At 43.8% G+C, this 24,429-nt stretch overlaps 1 protein-coding gene and 1 non-coding gene across 2 annotated transcripts in view; one reads left to right on the top strand and one right to left on the bottom strand.

Annotated features, from left to right (window-relative positions):
* Positions 1–24,429, bottom strand: part of ALG14 (ALG14 UDP-N-acetylglucosaminyltransferase subunit) — a 95,615-nt gene that overhangs the window by 7,919 nt on the left and 63,267 nt on the right. The window lies entirely within an intron of this gene.
* Positions 18,842–18,913, top strand: TRNAY-GUA. The gene has a single exon. It is a non-coding gene; the product is annotated as a tRNA-Tyr (tRNA).

The raw sequence follows: 24,429 nt of genomic DNA, 5'->3' as shown, positions 1-24,429 counted from the left end.
ATATATAAATCTGTGACCCCTAAGGCTTTCATTTTGCATTAAACTATGTTCCAGAGTTCTTGCTGAGTGAGAGGTTAGAAGAAACAGCTTCAAGGACTTCATAAGGAAGTTGTAGAAAGTTTACTAAAACAACTGTCCTGAATTGGGGATGGGCCATGTGGCCTTTTGTTTCGCTTTTTTGTTCTTGTCTGGAAACGAGCGATTTCCCACTGTAAGAGTTGGGGCAGCAGGCCGAGCCCAGCTCTCATGGCACCAGTGAGATAGCCCTGTCTGCGTCCCCTCTGCAGCCAGTGGATGGGCTGTGACTTGGCCCGATGTTTCTGCCTAGGTCCGACCAGGATCTAGTGGTGCAGAGAGGCAAGGCCAAGGAGAATCTGTTCTGGTGGCAGAGGAACCACTGGCAGAATCTGGCATCCAGGACCGGAGGGCCAGCTACACCATTCACTGTCCAGCGGTGGCGGTGGCACTGCCCCTCCAAACCAGCCCTGAGGTTCTAGCTGCTCGGCTCCCTCGCTTGTCCCTCCATGCTTACTAATCCTCCTTCATTAGCTTTCCCAGTAACTCTCAGCGCTCTCAACAGTCTTTCACTGAATTCTTTTTCTGTTTCAGCCAGCCACAGAGGATTTTATGGTTCGTTAACAAGGAACCTGATCGGTCTGGAAAAAGACAAAGGCTTTGAGAGCAGCGAACTCAGAGCGAGAGAAGGAACAGTTCACGTCAGAACAGTCGCAGGATTTCCTCGGGCAGGGCTCCGAGCGCTGGCCCGTGTGCACAGGAAGAGGCAGAGTGAGACACGGGTGAGGATGCAGAGGTGGAAAAGGTCAGGGTGAGTGCTCTGGCATAGGGAAAGGACACTCGCAAGTCCTCATCTCAGGAGCAGAGGAGGGCAGGAGCAGTGGGATAAAAGCCTCAGAAAACTGGAAAGAGAAGCATCTGAGAGTAATCAAGAGGGTAAAGGACAAAATGCAGTCAGAGGGCAGGTGGTCTGTAACACGCAGAGGATATCGTCAGAGGACCAGAAGGCCGGGGGCGGGAGTACAGCCTGAGCAAAGGCAGTGCTGAGTGTTGGTGCTCACTGGAGGTGGACAGCCAGGAGGAACTGGACGCAGAGCAGATGGGATGACGTGTCTGCTTGGCTCACACTGTGGTACACTGCATTTCTTCTTTTTTATGTATATTTAATCATCTGAGTAGTAACAGTTCAATAGGAACATCTAAACATCAAGACCCACATGAAATAACCAAAGAAAGCCACATGAAAAAATCCAAAAGAATCACTATTCATGAACTTCAAGGCCTCTTGCAATTCTATTGCTAACACACAGCATTTTCAGAGTTGTCATCATTGTGTACATGGCATTTTGAGGTCTATTTTTCCGAATATATCACTACTTCCATTCGATGTTTGTACACGGGCATCAGCTGCTTCCCTGCTTGAACATGTCACAGTCCACTCAGGCCCTGCCCTACTCCTCTTTACCCAGGCATCGCTTTCATCTTCTTTTAAATCATTTCCAAAAAGGTTAAGTTATAAATCATTTTTATCTAGGCTTATGGTATAAAGACAATGAATTTGTTAGTTCCTCAAATATCAGTTACTTCCATTTTGTTTGATAACAACTCAAAAAAACTGTTCCCAATGTAAATAAGGTTCCTGGACCCAATTCCAATGTGTGTGTGTGTGTGTGTGTGTGTGTGTGTATAGGCTTCCCCACAACAAACAATGCTATGGACACCAACGGGTTGTCCTACTGTTTAACTTAATTCTAACACTATCTACTCTGATAGAGAATCACATTCCACATGTTAATGGCTCAGTCCCCAAGACCACCCTCCCCTTCAGATGCCTGTCACAAACTCAGATTGTTACTCACATTACTGACCAACTGGCTATAAATCAGAGGTTCCCAGGACCCACTCCTTGAAGTCGAGTCACATGCTAGAATGGCTCACAGAACTCAGAAAAACCAGCTTACTCACTAGTTTATTGATTTATTATGAAGGATAATAAAGGTCACAAACCAATAGCCAGAAAGAGAGACACACAGGGTAAGGTATGGGGCAAAGGTGTGGAATTTCCATGCCATTCTCCCTAAATCTGTACGTGTTAACTTACCTGGAAACTCTCCCAACTCTGATCTCTTGAGTTTTTATGCTGGCTTCATTACATAGTCACAATTGATTAAACTACTGGCCATTGGTGACTGATCTATCCTCCATCCTTTCTCCCCTGCCAGAGGTAGAGGCTGGGGGTAGGGTGGGAGTGGGATTGAAGTTCTGACCCTTTAATCACACAGCTGGCTCCACTGGCAAGCAGCCCCCATTCTTGAGTGCTTTCCAAAAGTCATCTCATTAACTTAACAAGGCACCTTTATCACTCTCATCACTTAGGAAATTCCAAGGGTTTTAGGAGCTGTGAGTCAGGAACAGTGGACGAAGCCCAAATATATACCAAAAATATTTTGGTGATCTGAATGACCAAATACATATATATATTTAAATCACATAATCATATAATATAAATGTTGGTCCTGCAGTATCTTGCTCAACTGATAAGTTCCTAATACTGACACCCCAATGTTGATTACTCCCAGTCAACCAGAGTACTCTTGCTCATGCTGCATTCACACAATCCATCAAGAAGCATCAAGGTGCTTATGCAAGGCTTTGCAATCACACAGGTGTGAGTTGTCTGCTTAGCAGCAATGTGAATAGGGACAGACTGCTTATTCATTCTATATCTCAGTTCCCTCACTCACAGATTCATTTGTTCATGAAATAGTTATTGAGTAAGGATAATATGCCAGGTACTGTTCTGGGTATTATGGATATTGTTGTTTACTAGTAAACAAAAGCCCCTTATCTCATAAAGTTTACATTCCAGTGGGAAGACAGAAAACACGAGGTACACATTTATATAATATAAAGCAGAAGAAGGCGACAGAGACACATGGAGGTCAAAGGAGACCTGGGAGGAGGTGACTTGGGGGCTAGTAACTAATGAAGTGGCACAGTATTTTAGGTAAACCAACTAAAGCAAGATGGAGGAGAGAGGATGTAGACTTCGTGGACGGACCATAAATTGGAGCCAATAAAAACAGTTTGGGAGGTTGGGGAGGGTTGTGGGCTTGAGACTGATTATAATTTAACAGAGCTGACAGGTCCAGGTGACTCTCTCAGGGGCTTCCACCTCTTGTGGTGAATAAAGTAAATGGAGACATATATACAGGGCACGATGAGACTGTCCTAAGGGTCCTTGCTAATGTATTCTCCTTCTTGGGAGTTAGAGATGGTACGGTAGAGAATGTGGGGGTGCATTAGCAGCATATTGCCCCAATCACTGGACCGCCAGGGAAGTCCCCAGGTTAAGCTGTTTTGTCCTTGTGTGGGAAACCAGACTTCCCAACATTCCACAACCATCCTGATTTGTTGGGTTTGGGTTGAGATACAGAGGTGGAAGTTAAGCACGTGAGAGATGCACAGACAATAGACACCAGTGTCCCCTCACAACTCCAGGATGTTCACCAGCAGTTTCAATGCATGTCGGTAAGACCTTACCGACCCAAGGCTCCACATAATTTGGCCACTCCATAAATGTTTATGGCTCCTCTGACTGTAAGTACAGAGTAGGCAAAAGAGCTCAAGGGGGACTTCCCTGGTGGTCTAGAGGTTAAGACTCTAAGCTTACACTGCAGAGGGCACAAGTTCCATCCCTGATCAGGGGAACTAAGATCCCACATGCCGCGCAGCATGGCCAAAAAAGAGTCCGGAGGTTGTCAGTGCCCACACTGGAGAGGCATTTCATTGCCTTGCCCTGATGTATTTATAAAAATAAATACAAAGGGGCTTCCCTGGTGGTCCAGTGGTTAAGAATCCGTCTGCTAGTGCAGGGGACACGGGTTCAATCCCTGGTCTGTGAAGGTCCCCCATGCCTTCATTGTGGCCTGTGGTAACTAAGTCACAACTAAGCCACAACTACTGAGCCCACCAGCTTCAATGACTAAAGCCCAGCACTTAAGAGTGCAGGCTCCACAACGAGAGAGTAGCCCCTGCTCGCCACAACTAGGGCAAGCCTGTATGCTGCAACAAAGACCCAGCACAGACAAAAACAAATAATTCTTTTAAATAAATACATACATAGATAAAATCAGTACTTTTTTTTTTTTTTTTTAATCTGAATGGTTAAGCTGTGCCTTCTTTGCATCATCGTTAAAGATCACTGTCAGGCTAGCCAAACATTGTTTTCCGAAGCTTCCTGGCTGATTCTACTTTCAGTTGAGGAAACTGAATCTTTTAGTTTTCCTGTTCTCTGGGCCAATGGTCAAGGTGACGATTTCCTGACTTCTTGGTCTTTTTTTGTTTTCATTGTATTTTCAACGCTCTGAAATGTTTACATGGAGGCCTTTAAGTCCTAGTAATCCAGTAGTTTTTCCTCTTGTTTTCCTTACACCATATACTCAGAAGCACCGATTGCTAGTGCTGGGTGCAGTCTTGGGAGTCACTTAGGTTCAGTCCTTGCCCTTTAGCTTGAGAAGGGAAGGGAAAGATCTCGATACTCACAGGGATGCTACTACTTGCCAGGTGCAGAGCCTAAGTGTGGCATTCTGCATAATTATCCCACTTTAACCTGGCTGAAATGCAGAGCAATTAAGTGACCTATGAAAGATCAGACAGCTGAGACTCAAACCAGCTTTAGAAGACAAGCCCGGGACTCTCTTGTCCCTCATCCTGGTCCTGCACCTGCCCATCAGGTCCAGCATTAGTTGGAAGTGGGCTGAAAGCAAGGCAGACACCAGGGCACAAACAACACAGGGAGCTGGATTGAGGCAAAATTCTGCCAATAGATGTTCATATTTTATAGCTTTAATTGAGAAATTAGTGACAGACTATAACATACCATTGAGCTACGATGGATTGCGAAAGCTTTTCAGCAGATAAAATTGGGGGGTAGTGGTGGAAATGGTTAACATTTTCAAAAGAAAAGGGAGTATCCTTTTTAAACAGGAAGGACTAGCTTGAATTCAAAGCAATTATGTAACTCCTGACTTCTGTCAAGGCCCTCTCTCAGGCAGATAAGTGATATTTTATTCATGATCCTTCCCTAATTTCTTTTACATGAACCTATGTATAAAATTTCTGTCTTGCTGAACTGAAAACTACTCAGCAGTTTTCTTGGATAATTTCCTTTATGTACAGATTGTATGTACAGTAATAAAAAAAGGTTTACAAGTTTTTTTTTTTATAGAGGATTATCTAATTCCTTAATTCCAAGCTGAAAGGATAGATAGAAACACTTGTTTGCGAGTTTCTGGTTGTGTGTATAAAAGAGAGAGACATAATACTCAAAGACAATGAAACAGAGGCGAGAAGACAGAATTCAACAAAATGAGACACATTAGGAAGCTGTACCTTAGTGCAGCTTAAAGAACATGGTATTCTAGAGCTGAGCTTGGATTCCACACCTAGAATCAGAGGTTCAGAGTTCTCCAGAGAATATGTGCTTCATTCCGTGCAGTCAGAGATTCAAAAGGCATTTCTCTTTGTCCACCATGCATCTATCTAGATCCTACCATTGGTAACTTGCAGGAGCAGAATGACACTGCTTATCAAAATCAGTATCTTTTGGAGGCTTTTCTTGCCTCAAGCTTAGCTGAGTTTTGCTAAACTTGTTTAGGAATGTTCAGCTGTACTAACAACTCTCTCTTATCATAGACTGAGAAGACAGGAGTATTGGTAGAAACTGAGAGAAGCACTGGGTTTGCCCCAGTTCTGTTCAGAGAGGGACCCTTTAAACCAGCAAGGAGAGAAGCGACTCCATGTTAGTATTTCACAGCCCTCCACATCACATTCGCCCAGGGGTACTTGTCAAAAATGCAGATTCTTAGGGGAGGGAGAGGGATGGACTGGGAATGTGGGGTTAGTAGATGCAAACTATTACATTTAGAATGGATAAACAACAAGGTCCTACTGTAGGGTGCAGGGCACTATTGGGTTGACCAAAAAGTTCATTTAGGTTTGCTATTTATTTAGGTTTGGTATCTTACAGAAAACCCAAATGAACTTCTCAGCCAGATCTCCTGGAATAAACCATAATGGAGAAGACTATTTAAAAAAAGAATGTATACGTGTGTAAAACGGAGTCACTTTCTACTTCAGAGATAGGCACAATACTGTAAATCAACTATATTATCAACTATATAATCAATTAAAGTGAAAGTGAAAGTTAGTTGTACAGTTGTGTCTGACTCTGGGATCCCACGGACAGTGTAGCCTGCCTGGCTCCTCTGTCCATGGGATTCTCCAGGCAAAATACTGGAGTGGGCTGCCATTTCCTTCTCCAGGGAATCTTCCTGACCCAGGGATTGAATCTGGATCTCTTGCATTGCAGGCAAATTCTTTACCAACTGAGCCACTAGGGAAGCCCGATATATTTGAATTAAAATGAATAAAAAATTCATATTCTTTCCAAATCAGAATCTCTGGGTCTGGGGCCCAGGAATACGCATTTTAAACATGCTCCCAGGTGTTTCTGGTACAGATTAGTGCTTGGAAACCTCTGCTCTGCACTACAGGAAGGGGGCTGGCAATCTACATAAGCGTTGCCTCATCTGCCTTCCTGCGAAGGGGTCTGAGCGTGCTAAAGGAGAAGACAGCGTGGAGGGGTGGCGGGGGGAGGAAACGCGGGACTGGTGAGCCATCAAAGGGCACTCTCTCTCTCTCATCCTGCTCAGAAACCACTCTGGGGACAAGCAGCTCAGTTGAACTCATCTGGAAGAGCTGTTTTCAGTGAGCCCGAGGCTCCTAATAGCAGTGAGAACTGCCAGAAATTGAGGAGCTCTGCCAGGATGCCCCTCTTTCCCTCCACTGGCTAGGCTTAGAGATCAGCTCCTTACACAGGGAGCACCCCTGGTTGGATCCTATCTTAGAGACCAGAAGTTAACAAGTTAACTCTTTAATTATCTAACTCTTTAAAAATGATAAGTGGACAACACTGTGAGGATAAGGACAGGCTAAAGAGAAGGAAGGTACCTGAGGGCGGGCGGAAAGGGACTCTGATGAGGAAGAAGGCAAGGTGACATAAGCTCTGCCACTCTGTCTCCTTTGCTGCCAAGAGGCCCCATCCCAACAAGCAGCGTCTCTGCAGACGTGGGGAAGGTTGCTCATGCTTCTTGGCATCACAGCCCGGTCTTTTGGGGGTGGGGGGTGGGCTGGACAAGCAGAGCCTCAGTGGTGGGGCTCAGTCTGTCAGTAGCACTTGGGGCGGGGGGCGGTCCTTTGCCACAGTCATCTTAAGGGCAGGGCAACAGGTTTTGATTCAGTAGCTAATCTCTGAAACATCTTGGCTGACCAAAAGTCAAATTTTGTTAAGAAGAAATTCTTAGCTACTATGGAGAGAAGACCAAACCTTCAGGTTTTCTCATTCATATGTGCTCTCTCCTCAGTTTTTGAAACAAGTTTCTGTCTTATGGTCAACAAGATGGGGTATCTGAGGCATTGACAGTCCAGGGAAAGGGCAGTGATGAGAGCGTGGACCCTGAAGCCAGACCACCTGAGAGTGAATCCTGGCTCTACCGCTTTCTACCTTGTGATGCTGGGCTAGTTATCTCAGCTCTCTGAACCTCAGTTTCCTCATTTGTAAAAATGGGGACTGAAGTCGCGCTTTCCACATAGTGTTACAGCGATGACTAAGTGAGGCAGAGTCTGCCAAGCACTGAGAACTCAGCAAGTTCCTTGTGTATATTTGCCGCCATTATATATTTTTTTAATCTCTCTGCCTAAGGCTGCTTCACAACAGTGACCAAAAGAGGGGTCTTAGAGCTGGAGTGGGGCCAGAATCCTTGTGTCATCTGTAGCTGATGCTCTTTCAAGATCAACAGTGGCTCTTTTGACCGAATTGCAGTCTTCCCCCTCCTGCAAACCCTGCCCAGGGCACCGTTGGGCCATGGTCCAGGCATCTTCTGTTGGGGCAGCAGGTTCTTGCAGCCTCTTTTAAGAGCCTTTTAATGGAAAAGGTGGTGGGCCCTATTTTGTTCAGTTTAGCTAATAGGACAAATAACGTACACTGGATGACTTACTGGTAGGGTTTCCCAGGGCAAGACTGCAAATAAAATTCGGTTACAGGGACAGTCTATTCTAGGGTATAAAATGGAATTATCTTCACCAGGATTAAATCATACTTCCTGACTGTGGCAGAGCGTTTCCAGGGAGAGAACGCGCCATGCAGCTCTTAATGCTGCTGGTTCATTGTTGCTCAGACTCCCACCCCCACAGGCTGTCTAACCGCATTCAGCCTCCCCCGGCCCGGCCCACCATGGTTTCAGTCTTTGAAATAGAGCTGGGTGTGGAAACAAAAGCAGGCTCCCTTTGGTCCGGGAAATGTTGGCAATGAGAATGCTGGAGGGGAACTGAAGTCAGGCACTCACACATGTGATAGACGCTAACTTCAAATTTGATGTTAATTATAATCAAGCATGTTTAAAGTCCATGCTGTAATTCTAATTAACTATCACCAGCCCGTCACAATGGATGGTCTCATCCGTATGACTCCATTAGGATATTTACTCATGAATTCAATAGTTTTGTCCTGAGCAGAAGGGTAGCAGAGTACAGTGACTAGAGCATAGATACTGCAGCCTCAAGCTATCCGGGTTTGGATCCTGTTTCTGCCACTTAGTGTCCCTCATACTTTGGGCAAATCAATTCCCCCCCCCTTATGCCTCAGTTTTCTTATCTGCACAATGGGGATAAAAATAGGATACGGTTATTGTAATGATTGAATGAGTTAACACATGTAAAGTGTATAAAAGTTAATAAACAGAAACCTCAGTTAAAATTGAGTTGGGAGGCCAGAAGGTTCTCACGCCCTATGAAGACAGAGCCCAACAGGGAGAAGACAGACTCCTCTTCTTGCCTGGCAAGAGCTGACAACCAGCCAATGAAAAGCCACTATTCTTCGAACTCCCAATTCCTCCAACAGACTCTTTGTTCACTATCACCCTCCCAGCTTCCTCTGCCCCTCTTTAAGAGAGGTTCCCTCTTCTTGTGGCCTGGCAGCAGGGATTTGCACATGGCTCACCCATGGTCACTTCAGTTCAGTTCAGTCACGTCGGACTCTTTGTGACCCCATGGACTGCAGCATGCCAGGCTTCCCTGTCCACTACCAACTCCCAGAGCCTGCTCAAACTCATGTCCATCAAGTCGGTGATATCGTCCAACCATCTTATCCTCTATCGTCCCCTTCTCCTCCTGCCTTCAATCTTGCCCAGCATTAGGGTCTTTTTCAATGAGTCAGTTCTTCACATCAGGTGGCCAAAGTATTGGAGCTTCAGTTTTAGCATCAGTCCTTCCAATGAATATTCAGGATTGATTTCCTTTAGGATGGACTGGTTTGATCTCCTTGCAGTCCAAGGGACTCTCAAGAGTCTTCTCCAACACCACAGTTCAGAAGCATCAATTCTTCGGCGCTCAGCTCTCTTTGTGATTCAACTCTCACATCCATATGTGACTACTAGAAAAACCATAGTTTTGACTAGACAGACCTTTGTTGGCAAAGTAATGTCTCTGCTTTTTAATATGCTATCAAGGTTGGTCATAGCTTTTCTTCCAAGGAACAAGCATCTTTTAAAACTATGGTCGCAAAAAAACCATAAAAAACCACGGTCGCAGATCCTCAAATGGCAATTCTTTGCTGATCCCAAGGAAACACACTTTTGGAGAAGTACCTGGCAGTCTATTTGTTTACAGTCAACAAGTATTGTTTTTATTTTGTTTTTTAATTTATTTTTTAATTGGAGGATAATTGCTTTCAATGTTGTGTTGGTTTCTGCTGTACAACGACGTGAATCAGTTATAACTATACATATATATATCCCCTCCCTCTTGAGCCTCCCTCCCACCCCTCCCCCATCCCACCCCTCTAGGTCATCACAGAGTACCAGGCTGGGCTCCCCATGCTAACAGCAGCTTTCCACTAGCTATCTATTCTATACATGTTAGTGTATATATATCAATGATACTTTCTCAATTTATTCTTCCCTGTCAACAAATACAATGATGCTTGGTGTTTTTCTTGGCACTTGGGTTTGGGAAGACAAGTAAGCCATCGGGGAGCCTACAATCTAGACACATGGCACTGTATTCAGCCCTTATCAACAAGCACTTTGCACAAAACAGGTGCCCAAAAAAAGTCTTAGAGGAGCTGGCAGAAATACTGATTCACTGCTGGGTCTCTAGTTTTACTCAGTTTAATATATCAAAATACTTCAGAAAAAACAATGGCTTTATACACCGACTCTACAAATACGAACAAAACCCTTTAATAGTATGTCATTAGTTCAAAACTCCTTGCTCCAATATTGGGTCTTTAAAAACTATGAAATGGAAGGAAAACCTTTCGTCTTGAAACAGAGAAAATAGTTTTCCACTATTTTGTGTAACCAGTTAGAAAACTAAAATGTATGTTCACCACAGATATGCCTAATACTGCTCTGCTGTGATGGGAACAGAGTGCTCTGTTCAATTAGTACCCCACTCCAGTACTCTTGCCTGGAAAATCCCATGGACGGAGGAGCCTGTTGGGCTGCAGTCCATGGGGTCGCTAAGGGTCGGACATGACTGAGCGACTTCACTTTCACTTTTCACTTTCATGCATTGGAGGAGGAAATGGCAACCCACTCCAGTGTTCTTGCCTGGAGAATCCCAGAAGGGGGAGCCTGGTGGGCTGCCGTCTAGGGGGTCGCACAGAGTCGGACACGACTGAAGTGATTTAGCAGTAGCATGGACATAAAGAGGCTTCTCAGGAGGCGCTAGTGGTAAAGAACCTGACTGCCAACGCAGAGACACAGGAGTCTCGGGTTCAATCCTTGGGTCAGGAAGATACCCTGGAGGAGGGCATGGCAACCCACTCCAGTATATATTCTTTCCTGAAGAATCCCATAGACAGAGGAGCCTGGCAGGCTACAGTCCACAGGGTTGCACAGAGTTGGACACAAATGAAGCGACTTAGCACGCACATACACATGGATATAAAAAGGGACTGTTCCAAAGCCATTGAGTCATTCCTCTTTCCTTCCCCTTCCACCTTGCAAAAGCATTACTGATCTTTTCTTGTTTACTGTTTTTAGATCCACTTCAAAACTGAAAAGTTCTGTAACATCCTATAAAAACTGACTACAAGGAGAGAGCCTGTCCCAAGGACTGAATTCCCTCTATCCCAGTCAATAAAAGAATGCAATTAAAAAAGCCCAAAGAAGAAAACTGTTCACAAAACAAAAAAACATCTAGCTTAGTATCCACCTGAGAACTTCTGTTAAATCTGTTTTTTTGAGGGAAAAACTGAAATAAGGCTTTATGTGCCTATTATGAGAATGGCTGACATAATTATGCGAGAGGCAGGACAATCTACAACTCCACAGCATTCTTGATAGTGCCCCCCCACCACCAAAGCCCCCAATTGACTTAAATTCTCTGGCTTTCTTTTTCTTCCTCTCTCTTTCCCATCAGTGGAAGGCATATCTCGGTGTCATGCTATACCCTGCTGCTTTATCTTGCCAGAGGGCTCCCTCTCGGGGAGCCCCTCTTATTGGCCAAGTTCATCTCTCCTTTGGCTTGGTCTCTCTCAGGCTGAGTTTCCCATGTTAACTCTCTAATCCTGCTTGGGAAGGGCCTCTGGCAGCACTGCCATTTGAATTCTTATTATTTGAACTTTATTTTATAGTTTCTTTAATATTTATTTATTTGGCAGTGCCAGGTCTTAGTTGCCACCTTCGTTGTACTGAGGTCTGAGTTGTGGCACGTGGGATCTAGCTTCCGGACCAGGAATCAAACCCGCCCTTCCTCCACTGGAGCCTTGGAGTCTTAGCCACTGGACCACCAGGGGAATTCCTGTTTTAACTTCAGAAAAGAGCCCTCTTACCAGATACATTTTACTCCTCCGCCCTCCGCCCCGGAATCCTGACCCTGCCAATTCTACTCCTGAAGGCCCTTAAATCTGGGTGCTGCTACTTGGCGTGAATCAATTTCCTCTCACCTGGTTCACCTCCTCCCTGCTCTCCCAGCCCTGCCTTCTCCCCTGTTTCATTCCCATAGCGCTGCTACGTGGCATTCACCTACCGTACAAACCTGACTGTCTCAGCTTTTGTCATCAGTGGCTTCCTGCTGCCCTCAAAAAAAGTCCAAGCACCCTGAATTAAAAGTTATTCCCTAAAACTATCTTTACTATTTTCCTTCATCACTGTGGTTTCCAGGCTCAGCTGAATTCTTTTCTACAGTAATAAAGAACCTCATGAATATTATTTAAGTTAATATAACAATAAGTGTGAGGAATCAAAACAAACATTTCCCATGTAATATAAGATATCTGCTTGTAGCCGTATTTTGTACTTTGGTGACCCTTCAAGAACAACCAGTTTTTGTAGTTTTAAAGTAGATTTAATTGTCTCTAATGCTTCCTTTTTCCAGATTAATGAGTTGTGTAACACGTACACCAGGATTAGAAATGATTTGTGCTTACTGTGCTTTAGGACCAGTATTCCTGCTTTTTATTTCCACTTTTTTTGTTTTTTAAACAGTAGTGAGGAGGGGAAAAATGACCAAACAGGCTCAAAAAGAGAAGATAAAGAGGACAACAAAGATATATCAAGCCACTGAGTGACTAATTCTACTTTCGGCTGGTCCTGATCAAAGGGTGAGAGCTAACAGGTACTCATATTCTTCATAAACAGCATCTCATTTCACCTTAGTCCCCACAGCCACAGTAAGAGATGGGTATGATGATTCATATTTTATAGGTGACGAAACAGACTGGCAATATTTATTTTGCCTGTTATGGTAATCACTGGTTAGATACAGTGCTTAGAGTTAAAGGCGCGCTCTCAACCCTCCTGTTTCCCTGGAGGGAAGGGAGTTTCCAGATCCCAGGAGGGAGGGGTGAAATCTCCTCTCAGGCTCCCCACTAGGTCCTTCCCTGTGGGAGGAGTGGCCTGCCTATGGGTGAGGTCAGGAGGTGAGGATGCACCATGCCCCTGGATTTCTTCACTCTCTTCTCAGCCTGTCTGTCTTCAGCCTCTATCCTCTATACCTGGCTTGTGTGCTAAGTAGAGAAGAGAGGTGGGCCTAATGCCTAATTCAGCAAAGAAGTAAACCCATGGTGGCTGCATATGTTAGCCACATCCTCTAATCTGGCTTCCATCAGTTGATAAAGCTGATATTTTGATTTCTACTGTCTTATTTCCCAATTGGCTGGGAACATAAGAGAAGAAGACAGAAGGTAATTAACTGGTTGCCTAGAAGGCACATCGGAGAAGGCGATGGTACCCCACTCCAGTACTCTTGCCTGGAAAATCCCATGGACGGAGGAGCCTGGTAGGCTGCAGTCCATGGGGTTGCAAAGAGTCAGACACGACTGAGCGACTTCACTTTCACTTTTCACTTTCATACATTGGAGAAGGAAATGGCAGCCCACTCCAGTGTTCTTGCCTGGAGAATCCCAGGGATGGGGGAGCCTGGTGGGCTGCCATCTATGGGGTCGCACAGAGTCGGACACGAATGAAGTGACTTAGCAGCAGAAGGCACATAATAGGCACTTGATAAACATTTGTCAAATGAATGAATTTGTCCAAGGCCACAAAGCTAATAAACCGCAGAGTAGAGACTTGAATCCATGTCTGTTAGAAAAGCCCATAGTTTTCTAAAATTTCCCCTTCAGTGCTTCTTGTAGAGTGTTCTGTTTCTAGGCTTCAGCTCACTTGAGCTTTAGCATGGCTGCCAGGAAACTGCAAACAAAGGCTAGTGTAGGCATTAACGGCCTTAAAAACAAATCTGCCTAAGAATTTGGCTGACAATCTGTCTATAATGTGACCATGGACAAATTCAGTCCGTCTGCCTGCTGCACCTGGGCTATTACTGACTGAGCCCATGGGTACATGAAGAGGGGCCCCAGGGACGAGAACAGCAGTGGAGGGGCACCAGCAGTGCCTGTAACAGACTGGGCAGGAGAGAGGAGGGCAGCCAGGCAGGAAGCAGGACGTGCACAAAAGGGGTGGGACAAGGGCCTGGGGGCCAAGACAAGGAAGGCCCCAGGGACTGAGCAGGGGATGGCGGGTGGGGGATGGGGAGAGAGCAGGGGAAGGAAAAGTGAACAGAAAAATCCCAGAAAAAGAACAAAAGGCAGCAGAGACGGGAAATAAAAACATGTTCAAACAAAGAGTATAAAGCGGAGACAGATAAAAGAACAGGAGTAAATCACTTGCTATGAAAAGAGCCACAAACTGATTTTCCATTCCATGTCAAGATGATGAAAAGTGAGGGCTGTCCTGTGTGCCAGCAGCCTTCAGGAACTAAGAAATAAAACAGCCAGGTTGAAAATAGTTTGGGGAGCCAGAGGATGACAAGATTCCTCCTGCAGGCAGAAGTGAAATGAAAGGAATGCCAGCATCTTCTCTCCCTTCTCCCCACCGATCCCCACTCTGGTCACAAAGGAGGGGGAGCTGCTTGGCTGGCAACCACAGATGAGCTCAGCGGGGACCCTGTTCTGACTGAGCTAATAGAGTTAGTTTTTAAGAGAATCTGGTGGAACTCAGGATCGTGTGTTCACAAACACCATATAAAAAAAACAGGGTCATCGCTGCCTTTCAAGCAGTTTTTTTCAGTCTGTTTAAAGGCCGGGTTTCGCCTTTTTTCCCCCTCACTAGAACAGCACACAAAGACTCCTCTGACACACTGCATCCACGGCAGATGAAAGTGCTTAAGTGTGAGTGAAAGCAACAATGTTCAGAGTGACATTTACTAGCTGCAAACAGTGAAATCAGAGCGCTCCAGTTCATGGAGATTAAATGTCAGGCTTTAAACATTTAGCAGAGTATTAGCTATGGAAGTTTTTAAAATGCAGGATTTGGTCTTACACTGCAAGCAGCACTTAAAGGGTTTTTAAAGCAAAGAGTTGAGTCATAAGCTGAATAAGAATATACACTTTGTACTGAAGGTGGGACAGGCGCAGGACAGTCACGGGGTTGGGCTCAGTGCTGCCAGAGGTGGGCGCCGGTCTTCGCTGTTCAGATGAGTAAGAAAAAAGTGACATTCCCCACATTTCACGTTATGGAAACTACAGGTCAAAATCCAAAACACAGGAGTTTCTAGGCACATAATTTTCCACAGTGGGCACAGACTTTACAAGCCCAAGGGTTTTTACATTACTGTTTCAGGATGAATGCTTTTTAATACACCTAAAAAAAGTCAGAGCTGAAAACAGATTGCTTTTTTCTTTCAAGAATATTTTCCATGGATAAATTTATGCATGATAAAATTGTCTATAAGTGCCAAATATAACATCCGTTTGAACATGACTAAATAATAAAATCTCCAAATCTGACACTATCAGCAGTCCGTGCTTCCTTCATTCAAAACAGCTGGTAAGTACCTTCTCTATTTTGCTTCTTATGAGGTGCTGGACAGATACAAAGCCAATGAAAATGGTTAACATTTCAAGCTTTGCTCTAAACACTTTGTAAGCAGTATATTATCCCCATTTTACAGATAAGACAAACTGGGGCTTCCAGAGGTGAAGGGCTTTGTTCAAGACCACAGGACTGCTAAGTCATGCAGGATTCACTCTAGCCCTTGACTCTAAAGCCTGAGCAATTAACTTCTACTCAAGGAACTCTTAGTCCGACAGGCACATGAACAAAGTTTAACACAAGAAATGATACAACAAAGATATCAACAGAGACAGGGAGTGGGTAATTCTGTCTGAGATCTGGGACCAGAGGAGGAGACATTTCAGCTGAGTCTCCATGTATGAGTAGGAATTTTTCAAGTTGAAAAAGGTAACAGTTACTCTAGGCATAAGGAGCTACATTAAGATCATGGCATCTGGTCCCATCACTTCATGACAAATAGATGGGGAAACAATGGAAACAGTGACAGACTATTTTCTTGGGCTCCAAAATCACTGTGGATGGTGACTGCAGCCATGAAATTAAAAGACACTTGCTCTTTGGAAGAAAAGCTATGACAAACCTAGGTAGCAGTATTAAAAATCAGAAATATTACTTTGCTGACAAAAGCCTATATAGTCAAAGCTATGCTTTTTCCAGTAGTCATGTATGGATGTGAGAGCTGGACAATAAAAGAGGCTGAGCGCCGAAGAATTGATGCTTTCAAACTGTGGTGCTGGAGAAGACTCTTGATAGTTTCTTGGACTGTTAGGAGATCAAACCAGTCAATCCTAAAGAAAATCAGTCCTGAATATTCATTGGAAGGACTGATGCTGAAGCTGAAGCTCCAACACTCTAGTCATCTGATGAGAAGAGCTGACTCACTGGAAAAGATCCTGATGCTGGGAAACATTGAAGGCAGGAGGAGAAGGGGATGACAGAGGATGAGATGGTTGGATGGCATCATTGATGCCTCAATGGACGCGAGTTTGAGCAAGCTCTGGGAGATGGTAAAAGACAGGGAAGCCTGGCATGCTACAGTCCATGGGGTCGCAAAGAGTGGGACACGACTGAGAGACTGAACAACAATGGGGCTACCCTACTCCGAAATGGAAGGCTTGGCATGCCAATGAAATGCTTAGAGTTCCTGAGCATTTGAAGGATGGTGATTGTGGAGGCCAGAAAAAAGGGTATTATAATAGAAGAAGATATAAGGGAGGTTGGAGCAGGGGAAACAGAGGGTCCCGGAGTTAGGACAGGCAGAAGTGATGGTCTATGACCCACCAGATGTGCACAGTGAGGGAGGCGAATCCGCAGTGGCTAGCTTTTTGGATAACTGTAAAGACTGAGAATGAAGAAGGTTAGGAAAGATTGAGGAGCGAGGCTAGAGAAGAGGAAGATGATTCCTTGTTCAGTTTCAGAAAAGCTGAGCCACAGCTACCTGAGGGACATGTGGGCATCCTCTCTACTACATTCTCTACTTTAAAAAACACTGAGAGCCTCTTGTACCAGGTACTGTGCATGCTAAGTCGCTTCAGTTGTGTCCAACTCCTTGAGACCCATGGACTGTAGCCCGCCAGGCTCCTCTGTCCATTGGATTCTCCAGGCAAGAATACAGGGAGTGGGTTGCGATGCCCTCCTCCAGGGGATCTTCACGACCCAGGGATCAAACCCATGTCTCATTATGTTTCCTGCATTGGCAGGCAGGTAGGTTCTTTACCACTAGCGCCACCTGGGAAGCCCCACCAGGTACTAAGGAAGTTAAAAAAAGAACAAAACTGAGTCTTGCCTTAGAGTTCATGTACTGTACAGTCTGGCTGTCAATAGTGGTAATGATAAGGGAACGAATAGGGTTGTTTCTGCTTGTTACAGTGACCAAGGGGTGGTACTTGCATTTAGTGGACAGCTGCCAATGATACAGATATTCTGCAATATTTGGGTCTGTTTCAGTCAACAAGCCCCTGTCCCCCATCCCATTGGTCATCTGGATGGGTGACAATCCATTTACAATCACCTGAAGGAGAAGGCAATGGCGAGCCACTCCAGTACTCTTGCCTGGAAAATCCCAGGGATGGAGGAGCCTGGAAGGCTGCAATCCATGGGGTCATGAAGAGTAGGACACGACTGAGTGACTTCACTTTCATTTTTCACTTTCATGCACTGGAGAAGGAAATGGCAACCCACTTCAGTGTTCTTGCCTGGAGGAGCCCAGGGATGGGGCAGCCTGGTGGGCTGCCATCTATGGGGTCGCACAGAGTCGGACATGACTGAAGCGACTTAGCAGCAGCAGCAGCAGAACTTAAAACCTAACTCTGTTTTACATACAAAAACAAAACTTTTTACATATTTTATATATACACTGAAATCTTATAAGTAGAATTACCAAGGAAACTGAAGGAAGACTGTCATAGATTGTGTTGTCTGGACCTTTGCCAGGAGGACTCATTACTTAAGAAAACTACATCATGAGTTGAGGGAGATGAAAAAGTTTGGAAGATGGAAGGTGGTGGTTACATGACAAAGTGAATGTACTTAATGCCACAGAACTGTACACTTAAAAATGCTTAAAATGATGCATTTTATGTTACACATTTTAAAATAAACAAGTTATAAATTGAAAAGAATTAAAAAAGGAAAGAAAAAGAATACTGTATCATGGGAAGCAAACACATTCCTAGTTTGTTTTTTTTTTGAGTTACTGATGCAATGTGCCTACACCAGCCTGCAGCACAGCTGCCCTAATAGTGCTGCTCCCACATTCCAAATCCATCTACTTTACTGTGTTTCCTGGTATGGTCATTCCTGGAGATTGTGTGAAATATGTAACTTGAATACAATTTGTTTTTCCTTTTAATTGCCCTTAATATGAGGGCTGGAGAATGGCATGGCAACCCACTCCAGTATTCTTGCCTGGAGCATCCCATGGATAGAGGAGCCTGGTGGGCTATACAGTCTATGGGGTCGCAAAAAGTCGGACAGGACTGAGTGACTAAGTGCAATATGAGGGCATTATAGTATATTTTTGGAATTATGTGCTGCACAGGTGGGTTATATTAATTATGAATTTCACATAGTTAAATGTGAAACTGCTGCTAAGTCGCTTCAGTCGTGTCCGACTCTGTGCGACCCCATAGACGGCAGCCCACCAGGCTCCCCCGTCCCTGGGATTCTCCGGGCAAGAACACTGGAGTGGGTTGCCATTTCCTTCTCCGATGCATGAAAGTGAAAAGTGAAAGTGAAGTCGCTCAGTCGTGTCCACTCTTAGCGACCCCACAGACTGCAGCCCACCAGGATCCTCTGTCCATGGGATTTTCCAGGCAAGAGTACTGGAGTGGGGTGCCATTGCCTATATGTATTATAGTTTATGTATGTGTATATATATATATATATATATAAAATATTAAAGTGCTTCCCTTGTAGCTGAGTCGGTAAAGAATCTGCCTGTAATGCAGGAGACCCAGGTTCAATTCCTGGGTTGGGAAGATCCCCTGGAGAAGGAAATGGCAACACACTCCAGTATTCTTGCCTGGAGAATCCCAGAGACAGAGGAGCCCGGCAGGCTACAGTCCATGGGGTTGCAAGAGTCAGACACAACTCAGCGACTAAATCACCACTATATATATTATAACATATATTTGTTATAATATATAACATGTATTTGTTACAATTTATATATATTATACTTGTTATAGAGAGAATACAATTAGGTTGAAAGAATACAATTAGGTCCGACTCTTTGCAACCCCATGGACTGTACAGTCCATGGAATTCTCCAGGCCAGAATACCGGAGTGGGTAGCCTTTCCCTTCTCCAGGGGATCTTCCCAACTCAGGGATTGAACCCAGGTCTCCCACACTGCAGGTGGATTCTTTACCAGCTGAGCCACAAGGGAAACCATAAAAAGAATACAATCAGGTTGAAAGTTGAGAATCACTAGTGAGAGATGGACAAGTATAAACAGAATTAAAGCACAAGCGAAAGCATGGCAGTACTTCAGAGAGGTAAGAGTACAAAGGGAGAACAAGGGGAAGAGATGCTACTGGCCATGGGGGGCCTGGGAAGGCCCACGGTGTAGGTCTGATGTGAGCAGGCACTGACTGACAGCCTCTGTGAGAATAATTTCAGAGATGTGGGGCTTGGTATCTGTCTCCAGTGATATCCATTCCTTTTGATATGCCTTCGATTTTTATCAAGTTCTTTTTGATGATGTTCTTCCTGTATCTCCCCTCAATGACACTTGTTCTTGGAGGCTCCAGTAGGCAAAGCACGATGAATCCTTAGCCCATCCTTAGCGTCTCTTCCAGAAACTGAAAACTGTGGTCTCTGTAATGCTTTCTGGTTAATCTTCTCTTCTTTCGGCTAAATCTCCGTACTTCCTCCAAGTGTTTCTCATATAACTTGGTTTCATATTCCCTTACCATCTGGGCCATTTTCCTTGGAACATGCTCCAATTTGTCAGTGGCCCTTTAGAAGTGTGGTGCCTAGAACTGAATGTGGTTTCCAGCGCTGAAATATATAACTATATTTCCTAATATCCCCCCCAAAAGGGGAAAGTGTTGTTGCTCCACACAGTGAGATCAGGATAGGGGAGGGAACAGGGGAGATCTATCTTAATCCTCAATATATCACCAGTATTGAAAAAATTTTCCTTTCTTTAGTTTAAACAAGTTAAATCTCAGTTTTTAATAGTCACAAAGAGTGCAGATCTCAGAGCTATTTTTTTCTTCCTAGTTTGTTTTTGTCTTGAGGATTAAATGAAAATGTGGGTTTGGCTAATAAATACTAACATTAATTTTTATTTGCCAATAGCATTTGTTTACCACCCTCCTGTAGTCATTTCTTGTCTGCCCATGTCCCAAGTCTATCGAAGATTGGCAAGTATGCCACCCATTCTAGGGGCTTGGCCTGTAAGTTGGAATCAGTATTTCTGCATTAAGCATGGATATGGTGTGTGCAGAAAGCCCCTGCATTCCTGTATGTCTAGTGAATGTCAGCTTGAGACCCACCATGCATAATTCTATCCAGGCTTCTGATTTTTCATCCCATTTTGGTCTGAGAATGAAGCCCTGCAATAACTTGGCTGGCTCTTACCATGCTGTTCCTTGGGACTGAAACAGCACCAGTTCATCTCCTCATTGTAGGTATAAGGACTCTTGAACCCCAGTACACCATCCACTGGTCTGAGTCTTTGGAAGCTATGCAGAACTCTGTAGAAGAACATCACTCTGATAGAAACACTAGCTTCCTATCCACCCTGAATGCAAAGACTTCAATGGATTGATCAACAAATAGGGGACTGGTTAGCCTCAGAAATTTAAGCCCTTGATGTCACATCAACTGGCTGCCCATGTCTCAATATGCTTTTGCAGTGGAACAGACCAGCTCAAAGGTAAGCTAGGTGAGGGCTGGGTTATTTGCCTATTTTGTTAGTTGATGTACCCCAAACCCTCAGAACGCTGTTCATACTGCTCAACAGATATTTGCCAAATGAATTAATGAAATGACCTGATGTAGCAGACATCTATCTTTGTTTTGCCCAGTATTCCCCTCTTTTGTGAACTGCTTCTTGATGGTGCTGCCAATAATGAGACTGAACAAGCTAGTAAATGGGGTTATGAGTATGGAGCTTATTAATCTGCATGTTCCTAGCCCCTAGATTCCCTACAGTTTAAGCAGGTATTTGTACTTCCTACGTCTGGAGAATCAAGGCATAGTGTCAGGAGGTTTGATAAATTGAGTGGTACATTTTGCAGGTAGATCATTCAGAGGCTAAACTTGATGTGAATCTCCATCACAAAACCCAAGGCAACAAGATAAAATCTATCTCTAGTGAGAATAAGCTTATGTTTCTAATATTGTTCATCTTTGTAACTAATCAAATACTAGTCTCAGGATATATCTTACATTGAAATTAATTTGGGGTGAAACTTTTTCAAACTTATAACGATGGAAGAAATACAGCTTTTATAAGGTCAGCTATACCATGATAATGCTATTTAAGGTTTCTCAGAAAAAAATAATCTGTGAAACATGGCAAAAATGCATACTGGATTAAAATGACCCAATAAGTGGGGAGTGGGAAGAGAGTGTTATTAACCTGTGAAATATGGAAAAAAATTACATACTGGATTAAAACGACACAGTAAGTGGGGGGCGGGGGGTGGGGGTAGGAAGGAAAGGGATAGTTGAATAAGACGTTTTAAAAACTGTGGTAAAATATACATAACAGAACTTCCCTGTGGTCCAGTACTTAAGAATCTGCCTGCCAATGCAGGGGAGGTGGGTTCAATCACTGGCCTGGGAAGACTCTACATGCTGCGGGGAAACTAAGCCCAAGCGCCACAACTCCTGAAGCCCTCGCACCCTTGAGCCTGTGCTCCACAACAAGAGCAGCCACTGCAACGAGAAGCCCGTGCACCGCAACAGAAGGAGCCTCCACTCGCTGCAACTAGAGAAAGCCTGTGTGCATCAACAAGACCCAGTGTAGCCAAAATTAAATTAATTAAAAAAATTAAAAACTACACATAACATAAAATTTACCCTTAAACCACTTTAAGTATTGTTGTGCAACCTCACCGCGTCTCTAGAACTTTTATATCATACCAAACAGAAACTCTGTACCCAATAAATAATAACTCCCCATATCACCTCCTCCCAACCCCTGGTAATCTCTATTCTACTCTCTATCAATTTACCTATTCTAGGTACCTCATATAACTAGAATGAAAAAATATGTCTTTTTTGGGGTCTGGTTTATTTCATTTAGCATAATGTTTTTCAAATAGATGTTATAGCATATATCAGAATTTCATTTCTTTTTATGGCTGAATAATGATATTCCATATACCACATGGTGTTATGCATTCATCTCTTGAAGGACACTTCTGTTGTTTTCCTCTTTTGACTGTGGCTAGTGTGCTATGGGCATCAGTGTACAAATAAATCAGTGACTCAATTATCTGAGTCATTTGGGGTTAACCCAGGAGTGAAACTGGTGAATCGTATGGTAATTCTATGCTTAATTTTTTGAGGAACCAATATAAGGCTCTTAAATATAACTTATAAAATAAAATTTATTAATTTAGTAACTATATTCTGCATTAATAAAGCTATTCCTCACATGATACTTCACATATCATTACTGGAGACAGAGAGACTGCTTCAGTGAAAAGAACTGAGGATACATCAATTCCTTGTACTGAAGGAGGAATTTTCAAATAACTATAGATCCCCGAGAAGGTAAGATATGACAAATAACTGCAACCTGGTAAAGGTCTGTCTAGTCAAGGCTATGGTTTTTTCAGTAGTCGTGAATGAATGTGAGAGTTGGACTGTAAAGAAGGCTGAGTGCCGAAGAACTGATGCTTTTGAACTGTGGTGTTGGAGAAGACTCTTGAGAGTCCCTTGGACTGCAAGGAGATCAAACCTGTCAACCTAAAGGATATCAATCCTGAATATTCACTGAAAGGACTGATGCTGAAGCTGACACTCCAATACTTTGGCCACCTGATGTGAAGAGCCGACTCATTGGAAAAGACTGATGCTGGGAAAGACTGAAGGCAGGAGGAGAAAGGGGACAACAGAGGATGAGATGGTTGGACGGCATCACCAATCCAATGGACATGAGTTTCAGCAAGCTCTGGGAGATGGTGGAAGGACAGGGAAGCCTGGCGTGCTGCAGTCCATGGGGTCACACAGAGTTAGACACGACTGAGCAACTGAACAACAACAAAATGTAAACGGGGCTTCTCTGGTGGCTCATTGGCAAAGAATCTGCTTGCCAATGCAGTAGGCAAATGTTCAATCCCTGGGTCAGGAAGATCCCCTGGAGCAGGAAATGGCAACCCACTCTCCAGTATTTTCTAGAAAATTCCATGAACAGAGGAGTTGGGTAGGCTACAGTCCATGGGGTTACAAAAGAGTTGGACATGACTTAGCAACTAAACTAACAACAGAATGTAAACACCAGGATTTTCACAAACATGAAATAAAACCTTTAGAAAACTCAGACTTTCATTTAGAAATAAAGACACAGTGAATCCCACTATGTATCATACAACTGTAATCTCTGTATGCAAAATAATTGACCAGTTTGCTTCTAAAGTGTAAAGGTTATGAAAGACAAGGAAAGACTGAAGAAATGTCACAGATTAGAAGAAACTACTGAGACCTGGTAAATAACTAGGATAGGAACCTTGGATTGGGTCTCAAGCAGAAAAAGTACAGTGATGGAAAAACTGACAACATCCAAATGAAGGCTGCAATTTAATTGTTAATGGTTATTATACCAATGTTAATATCTTGGTTTAGGTAACTGTAGCACAGTTTTAAAAGATTATTAAAACCAGTGAAAGCTGGATAAATGATACACATGAATTCTCTACTATTTTTGCAACTTTTGTGTAAGCCTAAAATGACTGCAAAATAAAAAGCAGTCCATATTTTAAAGAAATTATACCAATTCTCTACACTATCTTTTTCAGAGCATAGAAGTGGAGGGAATACTTCCTAACTCATTCCATGAGTCCAGAATTACCCTAATTCCAAAAACTGACAAAGACATGAGAAGAAAACTATAGATGAATTATAGCTCAGTTGGTAAAGAATCCTCCTGCAATGCAGGAGACCCTGGTTCGATTCCTGGGTCAGGAAGATCCACTGGAGAAGGGATAGGCTACCCACTCCAGTATCCTTGGGCTTCTCTTGTGGCTCAGCTGGTAAAGAATCTGCCTGTGATGTGGGAGACCTAGGTTCGATCCCTGGGCTGGGAAGATCCCCTGGAGAAGGGAAAGGGTACCACTTCAGTATTCCGGCCTGGAGAATTCCATGGACTGTATAGTCCATGGTGTCACAAAGAGTTGGACAAGACTGAGCAACTTTCACTTTCATACACCAATATCTTTCACAAACATAGATGCAAAAATTCTCAACAAAATACTGGCAAATCAAATCCAAGAATGTTTGAAAATAACTATATACTACAATCAAGTGTGATTTA

The sequence above is a fragment of the Bubalus bubalis genome, chromosome 6 (assembly GCF_019923935.1).
Source record: "Bubalus bubalis isolate 160015118507 breed Murrah chromosome 6, NDDB_SH_1, whole genome shotgun sequence".
Taxonomy (NCBI): domain Eukaryota; kingdom Metazoa; phylum Chordata; class Mammalia; order Artiodactyla; family Bovidae; genus Bubalus; species Bubalus bubalis.
This window is presented reverse-complemented; position numbering and strand designations above follow the sequence as displayed.